The following is a 19,192-nucleotide window of genomic DNA, read 5'->3' on the forward strand; positions in this document are numbered from 1 at the left end:
TCAATGATATCCAAATGCCAAGTTTAAAACATAACAATTTTTAAAATACGGATATTAATATATATTTTTGGATGGGAGACCATTAGCACCGATATAGATATACCACCGTGTATTTAGCAAGGAGTCCGATCACGGCCCGATTGGCTAGGCCGTCTTATCGAAGACATCAACCACAATCACAATTTTAATTTCAATTTCCAGCACAATCACCAACATGTGTGCGGCATGGCGTCCGATCACGACCAATAGTGAGACTCTTGAAAATCCCCCTAAACAACTTCAATCTCTTGTAGTGAGACTCTTGAAAATCCCAACTTGTAGTGTTCTTGATCAATTTGGGGATTTGAATGGAAATCTTAGTTCATGGGAGGGAAGTATAGGACGGATTCCCCTTGATAAAGTAAGCCCTAGCTCAAAGAAATGACTTAGCCACTCTCTCTCCCCGACCTTGGGGGTATTTATAAGGCTCCTACATGTGCGGCGACGCACCTGGGCAAGTGACCGCATAACTGGCCGCGCACACGAGGCAGAAACCCCCTATATATGTGCGGTCGTGCATCTGGGCGCGCGCATATGGCATAGGTCTGGTAAAATGGCCATAACATTCTGTATACATATCCAAATGACAAACGGTTTTATGTGTTGGAAACTAGACTCAAAGGGCTTTAATTTGATAGGTATATCACCACCTAAGTCTTTATATTTTAGGAGCGACATTTGTTTGAATTTGGGTCCGATGCTAATTGAGACATCCTTTCCACTTAATGTATCCAACTTGTTCCACACAAATTCTTGCCATTCACAAAACTCCTTAGTACGTTCCAACACACCTTAAATATATATTTTCATTTCAAAATGATGTGGCTCTATCCCATAGGTCTCCTTTAATACTCGAATACATTATTCCCAAATTCCGCTGGCGCACATTAAAATCTTAAATTATTAGGAAATTTTAACGGGGCCTTATAGAATATCAGTAATAAGAATCACAGTTGGGAAAGATAATAAGCATTATTCACAGATATAATGCTCAAAGCTAAATCCTCTCACCGAGTACACATAAGATAAGTGTGTACACGAAGTAGTAGGTAAAAGGATACTATTACATAAAGGCACGATGTATAATCCATACATACTCAGCACACCCTGTGTGCCTGGCACAAGTGCCCCTCACAATCACACATACTCAACACTATATGGGTGCCTAGAATAAATGTCCCTCACTAAGCACAACTCTATGTGCCTGCCCTCACAGGGCCCAATGTAACATGGGTGATTACCTAATTACGGAGGGACGAATCCATATCTAAGCGCTACCATCACAACATGCAACCAGATCCACAATAAACTCAATAGCTTAGAAATTAGTCATCAATCCGCTCATATGTCTCAATGTGCAAAAGTATCTCACAATATCATAACTATACCAATTCGCACGGAAAAATACCATTGTGCTAACTCAGATCATATGATATATGTATGATGCACAAAGACATAGAAATAAATATGCGGATGTATGTTCATGACAATGAAGTATGATTACGGCTAAAGCAAACAACTCAATAGATCAAGAATGCATTATCATGTCCAATTTAGAAACAATGAGCCTAGATATGATCTCTAACATAATTATAAAGCCCACGTAGTCACGCAATTAAATAAAGCATGTGCCATGAAGGGTACATAATAAACAAGGCATAAAGAAGCCTAAACTACCCTAAACATGCTAAATCCCTGGTCTTCATTCATGGGTCATGTATTATACCGTTTGTTTATATTATGGTCCCTTTTTGAGGTATAGACGGGGCCTTGTTGCCGGCTCCATCTTTACTCTCTTTTGTATCTTTAGAAGCTCTGTAGACACTATGTGGGTTGTATATGGGTGTTGGGAATGTTAAACAAGTTATGTTGTGTTTGATCACTTGTTCCACTTGAACTATAAGAAATGTGTATTTTGAGACTTAAAGGCGCAATGACTAATGAAATGATTTAGGATTGTATGAATGAGATTCCTACTGTATAATTAATGAAATCACGTCTTTTCTTGATCATGGGTTGATTGGGTAGAAAGTATCTAACATGCTTGCTCGGCCGGGTTCACACGGTTGAGCGCCAGTCACGCTTCCCGAGGATGGGGCGTGACACTCCCACAGTCCACAACCAAAGGAATAGAGTGTCTCCCAGGCATAAACTCTCTCATTAGCGACAATACCAGAATCTCCATATACGATTTCAATCTCTAACAATCAAATGACTAACACGTCACACCTATACAATCTTCCCGTGGGATATACTCCCACAACCTTCTGCCCCAGGTAGCAAAATCAGCACATCCATGGCTATCAACCATACAATTCCAGTAATGCATTTCATAAACCCGCAATTTAATACACAACGCCTCATCCACAAAACACCATTCTCAGCCGACACTAAAATAGCGCCAGCATGCTCTGAACATCTGGAATCCTCCCCTGCTCCTCCGAGCTTGTGGCATTCCCATCAAAACCAAACCGCATCCTTGATCCTCAACTTCCATTTTCCATACTGCTCACTACACCTACCATGCCGCTACGCGAGAGTACAAGAACTACATCATAACCAATGAAACATCAATAGAATAAACACTTCATCGGCTAGACCCTTTCATTTAACTCATTTCAGAAGAACAATTGCAACACACAACCAATTTCCCATAACCATAGAAAATGCAAACTTCAAGTATTTGGTCTAAATCGCGATAACTCTTCTAGGATCCATTTACGCATAACAAGGCCATCAAAATCAAATACCTCCAAATCAATCAAATTACGGTGGTTGTCATGCCCGCACGTACAACCACAAATCACATGTATAGCCTTAACACATAGAAGGAACTGATCATTTCCACAACCATGCTGATTCAAACTATTACTAATTGACTCAACTTCTTACTCCTGACTTACCTTTGAAATAATAGTTTGATTCAAACACATAACGGACCTCAAACAACACTCATCCCGAGTGATCCCAAATCACGAGACCACATCACCCCAACACCCATCAGCCATCTCATACCCTCCTCATGTACTCAATAGTATCTCCAACTGATACACCCATTCTGAAAGACCTCCTGCAAATCTGAAGTTGTTTCCTCCATCTCTTTAACATCACACTGCAGACTCGGTGACATTCATAGAAATACTCTAAGTATCTTTCACACTTTGCTGCAAAACTAATTCCTTAGCCACATGATGAACCCGAAAATCCACCGCACTTTACTCCTTGAACCCACTAGAACCATTGTTTAGATTCACCCACTCTGGCCTAGTCCCGAGTATATAACCAAACACTGGTGCTCCATTAGCACATGAACACTTCCAAAGAAGCAATCTGATTAATTTGTTTCCTTGTACATCACATCCACAAGAAGCATAAACTCTGAGTCACCCCAAAATCTGCACATGAATCGATAAGGCAAAATATAGCACACATTCTTCAAGTTCTTTGCCTGAATTAGCCTTGATGTTTTCTTTCCATATTCATAACTAATCTACCAATGTACCGATAACCGGATACTGCCAAGGCACACAACCATGTGACCCAAATGTAGATGGTGGGCTCCCCCACTTAGCTTTAAGCTACAATCACATAAATCTAGAACCCGCAATGACTCATCCTTCTCAATTACCATGATCTCGCACCGTTAACCCGCCAAATTTCTCGTAATCTCTTGTTAAAATTTTCATAAACATTTCGAATTATCAACCACAATCGCACATTCGACCTTCAGACAATCGTACCATCTTCTTCAAGCGATCCAAGCTCACATCACAGTACATGCCTCCCGCTGGGGAGAAAGTAGAACTCTTCGTAAGAACTTCATCAAAAATCACGCAAACGCTAGCCTGCTCACAGGAGATAGACCACCTGTGTAATTCCATATCGACATCTTCTAGTGACATTGCCCTAGTTACAACTACCACGAAATCAGTAAACCCTCTTGTGCCCATACTCGTCCACCAGTTGTAAGAGTCTATTCATTACCCATTAGCATCAACTGAAGGTCCAACTATATGTTCCAAAACTCGAAGTCATGTTGCATCCCAAAATGATAATCAATCTTTCACACCCCTCTCTATTCCAAGAAAACTGCTTTTCGTCATATTCAAACTTCCTCAGTACAGTAGTCACCATCCCAAATGAAATTCATAGACTTAGTTATTGTCCACCAAGATCCCCAAATTGCTCTAAACTTTCTCAAAGCATGTGGCTATCCTACCACAGAATTCATACGCTACTCTGACACTCCCACTTTGGTTAAACCATCTCCTTAAGCAACTGCTCGGTCTTTGATGTTCATACTTGACCTTCTAGGTTTTCAACCACCGCGAGACTCCTCCCACCATGTCCTTCCTCCTGCTTTGTTGCCAAAATACTGCCTCAAATCATAATCCATCTTTGTAGCACCCGCACGGATAAATTGCCACCAACTCTGAGACTCCATAAAGCTCATCTCCCTCGAGCCATCAACATTAGAAGCACCGATTTGACTCTGAAGCTGCCATACACCGCCATCTCTAATAACCGTTGCTTAGGCACCGCTCCACAACACCCTGCCCCGAAGGCAAATCAAAGGAGACCCTAACACCGATAGGCCTTAATGCATTCCAACAAGGATGACAACACCATACTACAAATGAAATTTTCACCACGTTCGAAAATATCAAGTCTCGCTACTCTGTCAACCAAGGCCTGAACATCCATAGTCCAATTGCCTTTCCTTCGCCGAAATTAAATGTCGAACCTCTAAACCCTGACCCGAGTAATCCTCCCTTCAAGTAATTCACTATCGCGACACAAAAATGAGCAACCTACCATTCACACCAACACTGCACGATAACAACGCATGAATCTCATAATACACTGTGCATAGCCACGAAACTGTAGGAAACACTAACATTGGGCTGAAACAAGTAAACACCCTTCCACAAGACGACGATAATAGCCCGCTCGAATATGCAGGGAAAAATATCCTACACCACATTTGCAGTACTACTACCACTCCTCGATGCTCAATTGATAACAAGCACTCATTATCGCATAAGAATGAGTAGGAAGAAAATGAAGGCATAAGCTTAAATGGAATCAGATCGCACGACGAGGAATCAAGAAGGAAAGTGCTCCTAACAACCATGTAGCCTCTCGAAGATAAGTACAGACGTCTACGTACCGATCCGCAAGACTCTACTAGACTCGCTCATGACTCTTGAGACCCAAGTGAACCTAAAACTTTGATACCAAGTTGTCACGACATAAAACCTACTATAGGTCGTGATGGCACCCAACTTCGTCGTTAGGCAAGCCAACAGTGAACTATCACGTAAGTTGTCCACTTTATTACTTTCAAAATCACAAATTTTATTAAGTAAAGAAATTTACGCATTTAAAATCATGGGTACATGCATAATTCGTAAGGCATAAAAATAAAAGGTGATAATAATATGCAAATCCATAAACATCAACTAGGATACCCCAAAATCCGGTGTCACAAATGCATGATTATTTACTAAGGAGTACAATAATACAACATCTGTCTGGAATGAAAATTAGACAGGACAAAGTAAGTAATACGATGGAGACTCTGTGTGCTGCGGTACGTAGCGTAGAAAGTAGCTCACCATAAAGTCCCCTCAGCAGTTGTGCATGCGCGCCAAGATGGCCACCAAATGAACCTGTCAGATTCTGCACATTTGGTGCAAAAGTGTAGCATGAGTACGTAAATCAATGCGCCCCCAGTAAGTATCTAGCCTAACCCCGAAGAAGTAGTGACGAGGGATTGACATCGACACTTACTAGTGGTCCATTAAATCAGTATGATAATTCGTAAACATATATGAAGCACAACAGTAATAATGAGGTAAAACTATAACTCACATAGTCCTCCAACATTTCTTTTGGCGATATAAATCTCTCAAATCTCATTTACTAGCTCAACAGATTCAAAAATATCAAGTGCAAATCTCAAACGGATAAGGAATACCATATAAATGTCAGGCCTAAATAACGGGGGAATCTCATGAATATCCGAACTGCTAGCGGTATCACGCACGATTATGACAAGGTTGTACGCCCCGATCCAGAGTGGTGTGTACACTGCCGAGGGTCGACCGACGCGAACCAGAGATGCATCTCAATATACTGTCGAGGCGTTCGGCCCGATCCACAGGAAATGAATAAACTTATCGAATTACGAGCCACGTGCTTACAACACAGGTGCAGGAACACAAAGTAAACATGACTTTTATCGTTTATGAAATATCTCGCCAAATAACTCAAGGTGATAAAGCTCGGCCTAATATATTCCCAAATTAATTTTAATTATAAATTCAATTAATTAAGCTAGAAAATTGACTTCAAATAATTCATATATTATATGATAAAGTCATAAGTATACCCGGACATAAACATGCTTTTAGTTACGTACGGACTCTCATCAGCTCGTGCGTACGTAGCACCCACAACTAGCAGCACATAATAATTTTAATACATACGGGATAGTTTCTCCCTCACAAAGTTAGATAAGAGACTTACCTCGCTCTGAAGTTCAAATAACCGGTTCCAATGCCTTTCTAACTTCTCAATTTAAAGCCAAATGATCCGAAACTAGTCAATCAACATGCAAACCAATAAAAATATACTCCAACACTCATAATTAATTATTTTAAAACAATTCTCAACTCTGCTCGAAAAGTCAACAAAATCAACCCTCGAGCCCACGTTCCCCGATTTCGAAATTTCTTGAAGATAATCATTACCCATAACACCACGAAGTTAAATATATAATTTATTCCTAATTCCATGTCCAATTTCGTGGTCAAAATCCAAAAATATCACACTCTAGTTTTCTACCAAAATTCCACAATTTCCATAACTTTTCATGTTTTAAATCCACATATAATCCATTTATTCAACTCACAATGAGTAGAAATCTCTTACCTCGAGATTAATGATGAAAATGGCTCATCCAAATCATCCGAAAATTGCCCAAGCAAGAGGGAAATGAGTTGAAAATGAGAAAATCTTGACCTAGCAAGGTTATAATCTGCCCAGACGCCCTTCTTTGCGAACGTGACAAGTCCCTCGCATTCGCGAATCACAACCAGCTTCTGCTCCCAAATCCTTAGCAGGCCTAACCATCGCGAACTGTCACGTCCAAAACTACCCCCTAGATGTGACTGGCACCCAGCTAACACTACTCGCCAGGCAAACCAATTCCTGTACTCTTAACCTTTTATATAAGCACTGAGAGAAACATGTAAAAGTCCAAACGCATTAAATATTACTAAATACGAAATAATTATCCAACTAAAATTATAATTTATTTATAATTTCTAATGAGCACTCAAACAATGAATCTCTAACCCAAATTCCATACTAAGACCATGGAGTATCTAACAGAGTAATAGAAGTTTAACCGACGGGCATGCAAATCCGAAAGAAATAATAAACATAAGATAGGTAGAGCTGAAATATCGGCCTCCACGAATAATGCGGCAGCTCACCTCAGCAACAGAATCCACTCAACGAACTCGTTAGCCACTAGCCTCGTCCCCAGCAACAGTATCTGCATGAACATGCAGGTAAGGAGTGAGTTATACATAAATATAACCCAGTAAGATCCTTGATCCGCCACTTTGAATACCCCTGGAACAAGTGTTAGAAAATACAAACAGACAACGAGCACAGAAATAATATACACAGAAATTCTTTCACCATATAATTACTTTATAAGGTCAAACAATTGTTCAACAATACTATATATATCTCAACACAGTCTACACTAAGGACTTATCATTATCGGTAGTGCACGAAATTAAGCAAATACCCTAACGAGTCCACGACAGCACACACAATGCCCCAAATCTACCACGGCGGCATCCACAATGCCCCAAATCTACCACGGCGGCATAGACAATATCCCAAATATATTACGGCAGCGAAGAAATAATTTTTAACGCCCCAACGCCATAGCACGAGGCTATGCCACACAACACCACAAATCACTTATTAAATAATTTTAACTTTTTACAAAATAATATATATATATATATATATATATATATATATATATATATATATATATATATATATATGTGGCTGGTCAAAGACCACCGATTCTGCCAAGCGCACGCTCGTCCCAACACATGGACCAGGTAGAAAAAAGACATACTTTCAAAACAGGTTTTGAAAAAGCCAGCATCAAAACTTAAAGTCTTACTTACCTTGCTAATTAAAAGTTCCCAATCTTGCAGCGTCCAACAAACCAACCAAACGGTCTCCAATGGCCTTAATCTTGCTATCACAGTTGAGTTTTAACTTGCAAGAATATTTCATTCTTTCTAGCGCTCTAAGTTCACGCCACCAACGATTTCAAGAGAATCCCTGCCACTGCCGAAAAGCCCTCTACACTGTAGTGAATTTCCCTTCCCATAATCTATTAGCTCCTCTTGTGCGCTGCAATTCCTACAGGACAGCAGCTCGTAATTCTTCGTTGCATACCAAAACGGGATTAAAACAAGACTTAATTCTTGTGAGAGATTATTTAAGAAACCTTCCATCAAGAGTCATCATTTATAACCAAAGTGATTGCTTAATATAGACTTATTTCATCACGTGGCCATACCTATACACAGGGGCGGAGCTAGAGTGCAGCCAACGGGTTCGGCCGAACCCAATAGTTTTGGTTCGAATTCTGTATTTGTCTTAAAAAATTTATTGAATGTGTATAAATTATTAATTTAGAACCCAGTAACTTAAAACGATTAGAATTCCGAACCCATAAGCTTGAAATTCTAACTCCGCCTCTGCCTATACAACATCATTAAAAGGCTGCCAATACGAAGAAGATTGTCTCCTTTCGAAAGAACAAGCAAAAGCTTAATATTTCCCACTTTAAAATATCCTTTAAAACCCTTAGGTCCAGCCGTCATTCACACTTTTGGTGGGTTTATTTCATTAAATTGCTAATTGAGTAAGAATTTACTCAAAACCTATTTCTCTCTTAATATATTCTACAAAAATAATACCAAGAAATCAACTGGGTCCGTACTTTATTTTTATAGCTTTTGCGGCTGCAATTCTAACGAGGTATCCAAGTATCCCTAACCTCACTTTCACAGTGCAAATAATTCTTTTGGACTTCGGCCCAGCTCTTCTTATTCCCTTTCTTTTATAATTAAAACAAAATGTCTTGCAAAATTTTTGAGTCATTACAAGTTTTCTGATGCTAAAAAAACTTGCCTGTAAGAAATCACTTAAACTTAGTATTGGGAGGAGACAATAGACAAGCTTAAGATGGTCTACAAAGTATAGCACTTATGATACAGATGCTCTTCTTGGATAGCAAAATAGATTTTGAAATTAGTTTGTTGGGCAATTATGGCAAACTAGCTGCTGATGATGGATAATATAAAATTCAACAGATTATAATCTGAATCTAAAAGTGTACTTAATAACCTGGTATCGGACAGTACGTACTATGGAATCTGTCACCATTATACAAAGAGCTAATAAGAATATCTCCCTTATATTAATACAAGAAATATAGCTATAGGTATTAGAATTAATACCTTGCTATTACTGTTGCGTTGGATGAATATTTCACTCTCGCTAGCTTTCAAGTTCTCGCCACCAAATAGTTACGAAAATCCCTAATGCCGTTGTCAACTCTCTTAGCCCTATAAATTTTGTTGCCTCTACATAATAGCAAAACAAGAATATTTTAATACCCTAATGCCATCTAGAACGTTGGCAGCAATTGAGATGGGTTGACCCAGTTAGTTACTTTTATTATCCAAGGCCCATAATTATTTATCTATCATATGTTAAATTGGACTATTAGAAAAAGAAAAAAAAAACTAGTGTACTATCTTATATATTAGGGTAAATTCTCTTCCACTGATTTAGTATTTGACCCAATAATTACAAAATAAATTATTCTCCAATTTCATAATTAATAAATATATAATAATATTATTATTTTCAGGTTATTACACGAACGAGGCACCATCCTCGTGAACACGTAGGCCAAGGCTCCCAGGCCCAGTTTCTCTTACGCGAACGCGACCAGGCCATAGCGAACGCGGAGCACAACTGCCCAAACCTTCGCGAATGTGACTGCCCTATCGTGAACCCATTGAACAAAAAGGCCTCCACCCCAAATCCTTCTTCGCGAACGCGTCTCTACCTCTGCGTTCGCGAAGGACAAAACTAGCAACAGCAAACCAGCAACAATAAATCATCCAAACTTGGTCTGAAGCCATCCCGAAATACACCCGAGGCCCCGGGGACCCCATCCAATCACACCAACCAGTCCCAAGACATGACACAAACCTGCTCGAGGCCTCAAATCATACTAAATAACATCCAAACTACGAATCGACGATCAAAACCCTTCTTTCAACTTTCAAACTTCGCCGAACGCGTCCGAATCCCACTTAGACATTCCGAAATGACGCCAACTAGAACTTGAAAAGAATATCTCAACTCCTATCTTGGTTCTTCAACCCTTAGGTTTTCCTCCAACTAGAACTTGAAAAGAAGAGAAAATCATTTAGGGTTTTGTGTTGATTTTTTGGGAGACGTTTGCAGGGGCTTATCTCTGATTTTTTTGCTCTGTAATGAGTGTAATATATGAAGGAAATAATTCCTTAAAATGGCTATTTGGCCAACCCAAACTAGCCCCTTTTTGGACATATTTCGTCCTTTCGTTTAAGCAAGTAGGTGACACACCTACTTGTCACCGTAGTCTGCGCAGTCTCGCAAAAAACGCAAATATCTCTTTACTCCGATGTCGTATCGACAAAAGGTTTAATGTGTTAGAAACTAAACTCGTAGATATTAATTTTCTAGGTGGAGTATCCCATAATTCCAAGTATCTTGGGATAAAATCTTCGATACATTTGACCATATTTTCAGCATATTATGAATGTAACTTGTGATGACCTTTGCCAACTTTTGTTCCACAACTCGCTTGACTTTAAAACATAACACACTACTATCATAAGACTAAAATAACCTCTTTATCATGTTAATCACCCTAGTCTCACCCCAAAAGTACATGTTATAACATTCCCAAGTTGTCGACTTTCGACGAAACTTATTTTCTTCAATTCGTTTAGCTTCTAAGACTTCCAACCCTCTTGGTACTTGTTATTCATTATCTTAAATATTTGTAACCTCCAAGGTAACATGATTAACTTACTTTATATACTTTCAAAGATGACCTCATTTCCGAGCTTACATCAAATGACTTACGACATACTCTAACGTACGAAAAAATGGGGTGTAATAGCAATGCAACCCAAACCAATCGGAAACTCACCCGAGCCCCTTAGGACCCTGTCCGAACATACCAATAAGTCCCAAAACATAATATAGACTTGCTTGAGGTCTCAAATCCCACATAACAATATCAAAACCACGAATCACACCTCAAATCAAACTTAATGAACTTTTAAACTTTCAACTTCCAAAACTCGTGCCGAACCTTATCAAATCAACTCGGAATGACCTCAAATTTTGCACACAAGTTCCAAATGACATATCGAATCTATTCCAACTCCCGGAATAACAAATCCAAACCCGATAACATCGAAGTCAACTCCCGATCAAACCTATGAACTTTCCAAACCTTCAAAATTGCCAACTTTTACCAAATAGTACCACAACCTTCTAGAAGCATCAAAATGCAAATCTGGGCATACACCCAAGTCCAAAATCACCATCCAAACCTAACGGAACCATCAAAACTCCGATCTGAGGTCAAATAAATAAAAAGTCAAACTTGGTCAACTCTTTCAACTTAAAACTTCTAAAATGAGAATTATTCTTCCAAATCAAATCTGAATCACCCGAAAACCAAAACCGATTATTCATGTAAGTCATAATACATCCTACGAAGCTACTCATGCACTCGAACCTTCCCACATATGCCATGTGGGTTGACTTTTCCAATCTGTAATTGTTACCAGTTTCATCCCAATTAAGGGGAATAATATCACAATTTCTCCAATATTTCAATTTCATCCCAAATAAGGGGAATAATCACAATTCACCCCTACACCGTTACGTGTAGTTTCAGGTGTGGGCCTTATGACCCACCCTTCCTCGGTTTTGCTAATGATGCTCCCAAAAATATTTTTAATTTGATTTGCACATAAGGTAACATAAATACAACTGTACTCACCTTAACACTTTTCACATTGTATAAATTCTTATTAGTATTTCCATACACTAACAACAACAATATTTTCTTGGCTCATTTGGCCATTCACAAGATTCTTTATTCCCGGCACGGTGGCCATATTTCATGTTCCACACTTTCACCTCTTTCAATTTCAAAGATCACCATCAAAACATATAGAATGTTTCAACAACCATATAACTCAAATTTATTAGTAATGGAAACTTTAAACACAAAAGGTTTCTTCCCAAATAGTGGGGCATACCGACCAGCAATACAAGCATACATCCAAATCATAAGCAATCAATACACCATTTATTCTTGCAATACTCATTCCTAGAAATGACAATATACAATTTCAACACTTGAGTATGTAAGAACTTGAATCACACTGGATATATTTTTAAAGCAAAGCATTAGTTAACGCAGCCACTTATGGCATGAATTGAGTACAAAAGCTTTTAGGCAATTCTATTTTCGAAATAATTTTTAAACAATTGAGTCGAGGATCATTTCATATTCTTTATCGCATTCTCTCAAATCATTTGCACTACTAGCCACAATCATAACTTAAATTCTTGGCACGTTGGCCACACACTATACCCCCAATTCAATTATTTCATTTCCAACCATCTTCATAGATTATCAACAATAAGAGCTCGGCCCAAAAGTGAAGTGGCCGCAGAAGATGAGATCCGACCCGAACACCAGATAGTCAAACGCCCTCTGCAAATTCCACCAGGAACAGGGTCACAAAATCAAGGACCGCATCGCTTTAAGGTAAGAGGTCGTGAATATGCTTCACCAAGGACATCTGAAAGAACTTTTGAGCGACCGAGGAAGGGCAAACTTTGCTCGAGGACGCGAACAGCACCAAGATCCACCAAATTCGCATTCTCCAGCTCGAACCATCCAAATGATCAAAGGAGGGGGCGACGACGCATCAATCAACATCGTAAAATTCACGACCACCCACAAGTTGAAACGGTCAATCACTCACGAAAGGTACGACGAACTCGAAGAAAGTATTATCTTTGATAAGTCAGATACCTACGGTTTGGTCTTTCTTCACTATGATGCCCTTGTTATTACTTTATGCATTTTAGATACCGATGTGAAACGTATTATGGTCGATGATGGAAGCGACGCGTGCATTATCCACCCTCGAGTTCTCGCACAAATGAAACTCAAGGATAGGATAGTGCCACATTGCATCAAACTGACGGGTTTTAACAATGCAGTTGAACGGACGTTCGGAGAAATTACGCTACCCGTCCTGGCCGGCAGCATCACTTTGGAGACCACGTTCCGCATTATGAATCAAGACACGACATATAACGCCATTATAGGATGACCTTGGATACACACCATGAAAGTTGTCCCCTCCAGCTTATACCAAGTCATCAAATTTCCCATCCCTTGGGGGGTGTTCAACATCTAAGGAGAGCAACGCACTTCCTAAAAATGCTATCGCATCACCCAAGACTGCACATACACCCAGCAATTGAAGGGCAAAGCCGATGAGGCATAGCAATTAACAAGGTCGAGGTAGGGTGGTGACGAAGAGAAAAATGCCACCAGGGACCCCGAAATCATAGAGGCCACGGGATCAACCGTAAAGGATCTTGACCCCATACAACTCGACAAAGACGGCCACAACAAAAAGGCCTACATCGGCCACAAGCTTCAGGAGCCCAGGTAAATTCCACCAATTTTAGCTAACAATGCAGACTTGTTTGCCTTTTCCCATGCAGATATGCCGGGCATCCCGAAAGAGTTAGCGACACACAAGTTGAACGTTGACCCATTGTACCCCCAGTGCGGCAAGTTAGGCGAAAATTCAATTTCGTAATAGATGATGCGGTCCGCGAGGAGGTTGAAAACTGCTAGAAAATGGCTCTATCCGAGAATCAAAATACCCCCAATGGGTCGCCAACGTGGTCATAGTGAAAAAGAAGAACGGAAAATGGCGGATGTGCGTGGACTTCACGAATCTGAACAAAGCATGCCCGAAAGACTCATTCCTACTACCATATATTGACCAGCTCACTGACGCAATGGCCGTGCACGAGTTATTAAGCTTCTTAAACACCTACTCGGGCTAAAGCCAGATCCTCATGGAGGAGAAAGACCAGGAAAAGACCACCTTCATCACCCACCAGGAGTTGTATTACTATAGGTTGATGCCTTACGGACTGAAAAAATGCAGGGGCGGCATATCAGTGGTTGGTGACAAAAATGTTCAAAGACCAACTCGGCAAAACCATGGAGGTATACATCGACGATATGTTGGTCAAGTCAAAAAGGAAAGAGGATCATATCGACCACTTGAAAGAGGCCTTCGACATACTCAGACGATATGATATGATATTGAACCCCGAAAAGTGTGCCTTTGACGTAACCTCGGGAAAGTTCCTCGGCTTCTTAGTATCACAATGAGGCATCGAGGTCAACCCCGACCAAATCAAAGCTATAGAAGGAATACTGGAGAACTTAACCGTAAGAAACAGGTACAGAAGCTGACCGGTCGTATAGCCGCCCCGTCGAGATTCATCTCACAGTCCTCCGACATGTGCCAAAAATATTTTGGCGTACTCAAGAAGGACAATGGACTCCAATAGAACTTTGAGTGCGTCGACGCCTTGAAAGAGTTAAAGGCGTACCTATATTCACCCCCACTGCTCGCTAATGCGGAACCTGGAGAACGTCTCCTCATTTACATGGCTGTGTCCGATGTGGCAGTGAGTTCGGTCTTGGTCCGAGAAAACAAAGGTACGCAATCCCCCATCTATTATATTAGCAAAACCTTGGTTGATGCCGAGACGAGTTATCCACACCTCGAGAAGCTGGCCCTGGCCTTGGTCGTAGCTTCACGAAAGCTTAGACCTTATTTCCAGTGCCACCCCATCTAGGCTTTAGGTACACATATGAGCAATTAAGAGTCTTAAGAATATTGAGATTTTCTCATACAATTTGGCATACTAGCTTTCATTTGAAATACGATTCAAAGGCATAACATTTTAATACGCAACCCATACTTTGAAACTCATGGGGACATTATGGAATTCGATTCTAAGAGAGAAAGTTAAGCCAACATATCTCAATTGAGCTTCCTTACACTCTAAAATGTTTCGAAAATCTTAGCAACTTCAATCTATTTTGAAAATGTAACAAATTGAATCACAATTAGGAAGATGATCATGGTTCTAGCTCATTTGAGCATTTTATCAAACACTAGGTGTGCATTAAGGTTCTAAGGCCATTTTGTGGAAGTTTCCGTCTTTTCCTAACCCATTCTCTACCATTTTTAGCTCACAACCTTCCCACATACTTCAAGAATACATGCATGTAAGGTAAGCACCCCCATCCCCATGAACTACCTTACTAATTGCCCATTCTAGTTACCTTTCGAAATTAAGAGTTTGGTGATAGAACCTTACCTCTTAGGATGAAGACCTAGGGTGCTTCTCTTGATAATCTTCAAGGGTTTATGCAAGAATTGAAGAGTAACTTGATGAAGATCACTTTCTCCCTCTAGGACTCTCTCTCTCTCTCCCTCTAAAGTATCACATTTTGCTCAAAAATGGTATATGGGATGTGTTTTAATAGAATTGGGTCGGGTTTAAAAACCCCAAAAATGAAGCTCTGGAATAGGTTTTGGGGTCGAATATGCGACCGCATAATGGTTATGCGGTCCGCGAACCGACCACGAAATTGGGGTGCCAGAACTGGAAGGAAACTAACCTGGTCTGCGGTCACTATGCAGCCCACAGACCTATTCTGCAGTCGCATAATGCACCGCAGAACGGTTTTGCGGTCGCATAGTGCACCGCAGAACCTCCCTCCGAAAAATCACAAGTATGGATATGCGATAATAGTGCGGCCCGTGAAACGGTTATGCAGTCGCATAATGGCCGCAAAATTGACATCAAGATTAATCAGAAACTGCCTCACTCTGCGACCAGTCTGCGGTCAGCAGAGTGGTTCTGCGGCCGCAGAATGGGCCGCAGAATGCCTACTTCTACCCAACATTTTTCTTAAATCCACAGCGCACTGTTCAATCCAAAAAGTCCGAACAATTTCTACTATTATTAACCTCTACGCCTGCCCTGGCATAACGGAACCCCGATTTTTAGGAAAATTTTCACGGGGCCTTACATCCTCCCCCACTTAAGATCATTCGTCCACGAATGAGGATCAGGGTTCACTATTAACATCTTATGCACTCAGTTTTCATACCATACACCATCAGCCCCAAATTTGACTAACTTCCTAAATTTCCGAAAAACATTTCGCCAGAGTTTCCCCTGTAACTAGGCCTATCCACCTGTCAGAGTAACACCAAAACAACTCCTAACAACACATCCACAACTTGACAAAGCATCATCATGTATAAAAACATCACTAACCTCATCATTACAGACATTATATTATCAAGAGTGGTATCTGGACATGAGCTGTACATATTTAAATCATAACACCTAGAAAGTACCTTTCAAATCACAATCATTTAACTATACACTCAAGTGAGAACATTTTTTTTCTTAACACTTTTGGCCCTTAAGGTGGCCTCCTCGACTTATAGATTTCACCGTAACATATTAACGGAGGCAATCTCAACTCCTGGACTTTTCTAACAAGGATAGCAAATAGTTGTTCCTCATAATCCAGTTACCCATTAACTACACCTTCTTAGACGTAGACACATGAAACACCGGGTACATGGATAATAATAATAGGGAAACATCATACTCATAGCTTGGCATATTTACTCCAAGATTTTATAAGGCCTAACGTGACTACACATACTTTACCTTTATTAACAATTCACATAGCATCCTCATGGAAAAAATATTGAGAATAACCCGTTCACTTTCTTCAACTCTAAATCTCTACGCCGAACACCCAAAATTAAACCTCTGGCAACCTCCAACAATTAGTCTAAGATGCGCTAGCATGAGTATGACCATAAAATTTCTACCCAATATATTTGATCACGGGACGATGATTCTTCTTTTATATGTTTGAACCTTCAACCCCCATAGATTAATACAAGGAGGAACAACGGGGTTCTAGGTTTGGCTGGAATTATTCAGGAATCCATCAACGGGTTGAGTAGAGTATTTCATAAGGTTAAATATCTTAAAAGACATGAAGCTTACTACTGATAATGCTGACAAGATTAATCATAGTGATGACATCATTGATTCGATAAATGAGGCATAAAGTCAACTAGTATATAGGCAATAGAAATCCTTAAGGAGGCATAGTCAAGTACGTGACACCAGTTACCTACTTGAGTGTAGGAAAAAGAAAAATACATGGTAATATGGGTTTCAAAATACATGAAGTTGCATTATGCTCTTAACAGTAACTAGTACAAGGAATCTATGCCACAAGCCTACGAGGATGAAAAAGAAGTTGAACACTTGTGATATTATAATCATTCTAACAACTTGCGATAGTTGATCCTATATGAGAGAACTAGGGAAGCGACAAACTTGTATTTCAAATCAATATACCCCTGATATGTGCCAAAAATCTGGAAGCATCTAATTTCAACCTTTCACGAGTGAAACCACATAGCTGGGACATCTAAATATTTGGGATGGAATCATGTATTAGTTAGTGAAAATGAACATTTTTCTATGAGATAGACATGTTGCTGCCATAATAACTCTCATGGTACAATACCAGGCCACTTCATGGAAGACTACAATACCAGGTACAAAGTGAGCTACTTACTGTGAGAAGATTTTGGTGAACATGAAAGTCATACTGAGATGGGTAAACAACTAGATCTTCCTGTGACGAATTTATGATAAATTTTAAATTTCTCAGAAACTTTATGCAGGCAAGTGGCCCCTTTCAATTGACATGTACGCACATGATAGGTGCTGAGATATGCTCTCATGTTACTAGACAACGGAAAGGTTCCATGACAATAATCACGAAGGAGTAAGGTGACTGTTCAAGCCATATGATCCACATACACCGGAGAGAGAAAGAAGGGCTTACGAAGGATCTCAACACTAGGCTGCCTTACATTGGATATGATACCACATAGGTAAATATTACGATGGTGCGTGCATAGGCACAAATGAGAAGATATTGTTCATTCGAATCAAAAGGTTCCGTAAGAAATTCATCAGATATAGTCCCTTGTTGAGAAGTTAGGAAAGCAAGTGGGAAGTATTAATCCTAGAGTTATAACTCAATTTAAGGACATAATTACAACAACAACAACAACCCAGTATAATCCCACTAGTGGGGTCTGGGGAGGGTAGTGTGTATGCAGACCTTACCCCTACTCTAAGGTAGAGAGGCTGATTTTGATAGACCCTCGGCTCCCTCCCTCCAAGAACTCCCCATCTTGCTCTTGGGGTGACTCGAACTCACAACCTCTTGGTTGGAAGTGGAGGGTGCTTACCACTAGAGCAACCCATTAAGGACATAATTATAGAGCTAAATTCCTCAAGAGGTTGTAAATAAGGGAATTTGTGATAAAGAGGCTTCACGAATACTGCGTCTCATTCAAAGAGTAGATATAGAGAACGACTCATAAAGTCATTCCTGTTCTATCCCAACTTCCATAGTAGCATAAGGATTGACGTATGACAACGTGGAACCGGGATCAATAAAGGTATACACATCACGAGATTGGACAGTCAATATATCTATAACCACATCTGGAGAAGCCTCAAACTTTTGACGTCTCCTCATAGCATAAAACCTGTTGGGGCCCTCCTGAGCTCTAAATACCACCCCTAGCTGCTCCACGCCCTGCAGGCGGTAGAGTGCCTCTAGTTGGGGCAAGCGCAGTGGATGTAGTAGCTACAGAACTGGATGGCTGGGCCATACCCCTACCCAAGCTCTGGCGAGACAAATAACAATCTCTTCAAAAGTGACCCATCATACCACACTTGTAGCATACATTGGTACCATAGTGACATACTCCCAGATGACATC

The 19,192-nt window shown here is 40.2% G+C and overlaps 1 long non-coding RNA gene across 2 annotated transcripts; it reads right to left on the bottom strand.

Moving 5' to 3' along the window:
• Nucleotides 1-5,481: 5,481 nt before the first annotated feature.
• Nucleotides 5,482-9,858, bottom strand: LOC117279919 (uncharacterized). Of its 2 annotated transcripts, XR_011414702.1 has the most exons (4): nucleotides 9,609-9,858; nucleotides 8,262-8,502; nucleotides 6,976-7,603; nucleotides 5,482-5,721 (listed from the first exon to the last, which is right to left on the bottom strand). It is a non-coding gene; the product is annotated as an uncharacterized lncRNA (long non-coding RNA). The 2 variants fall into 2 exon arrangements; XR_011414701.1 differs by having other exon boundaries at nucleotides 5,482-7,603.
• Between the last annotated feature and the right edge of the window lie 9,334 nt (nucleotides 9,859-19,192).

Source organism: Nicotiana tomentosiformis, chromosome 3 (genome assembly GCF_000390325.3).
Source record: "Nicotiana tomentosiformis chromosome 3, ASM39032v3, whole genome shotgun sequence".
NCBI classification, from domain to species: Eukaryota; Viridiplantae; Streptophyta; class Magnoliopsida; order Solanales; family Solanaceae; genus Nicotiana; species Nicotiana tomentosiformis.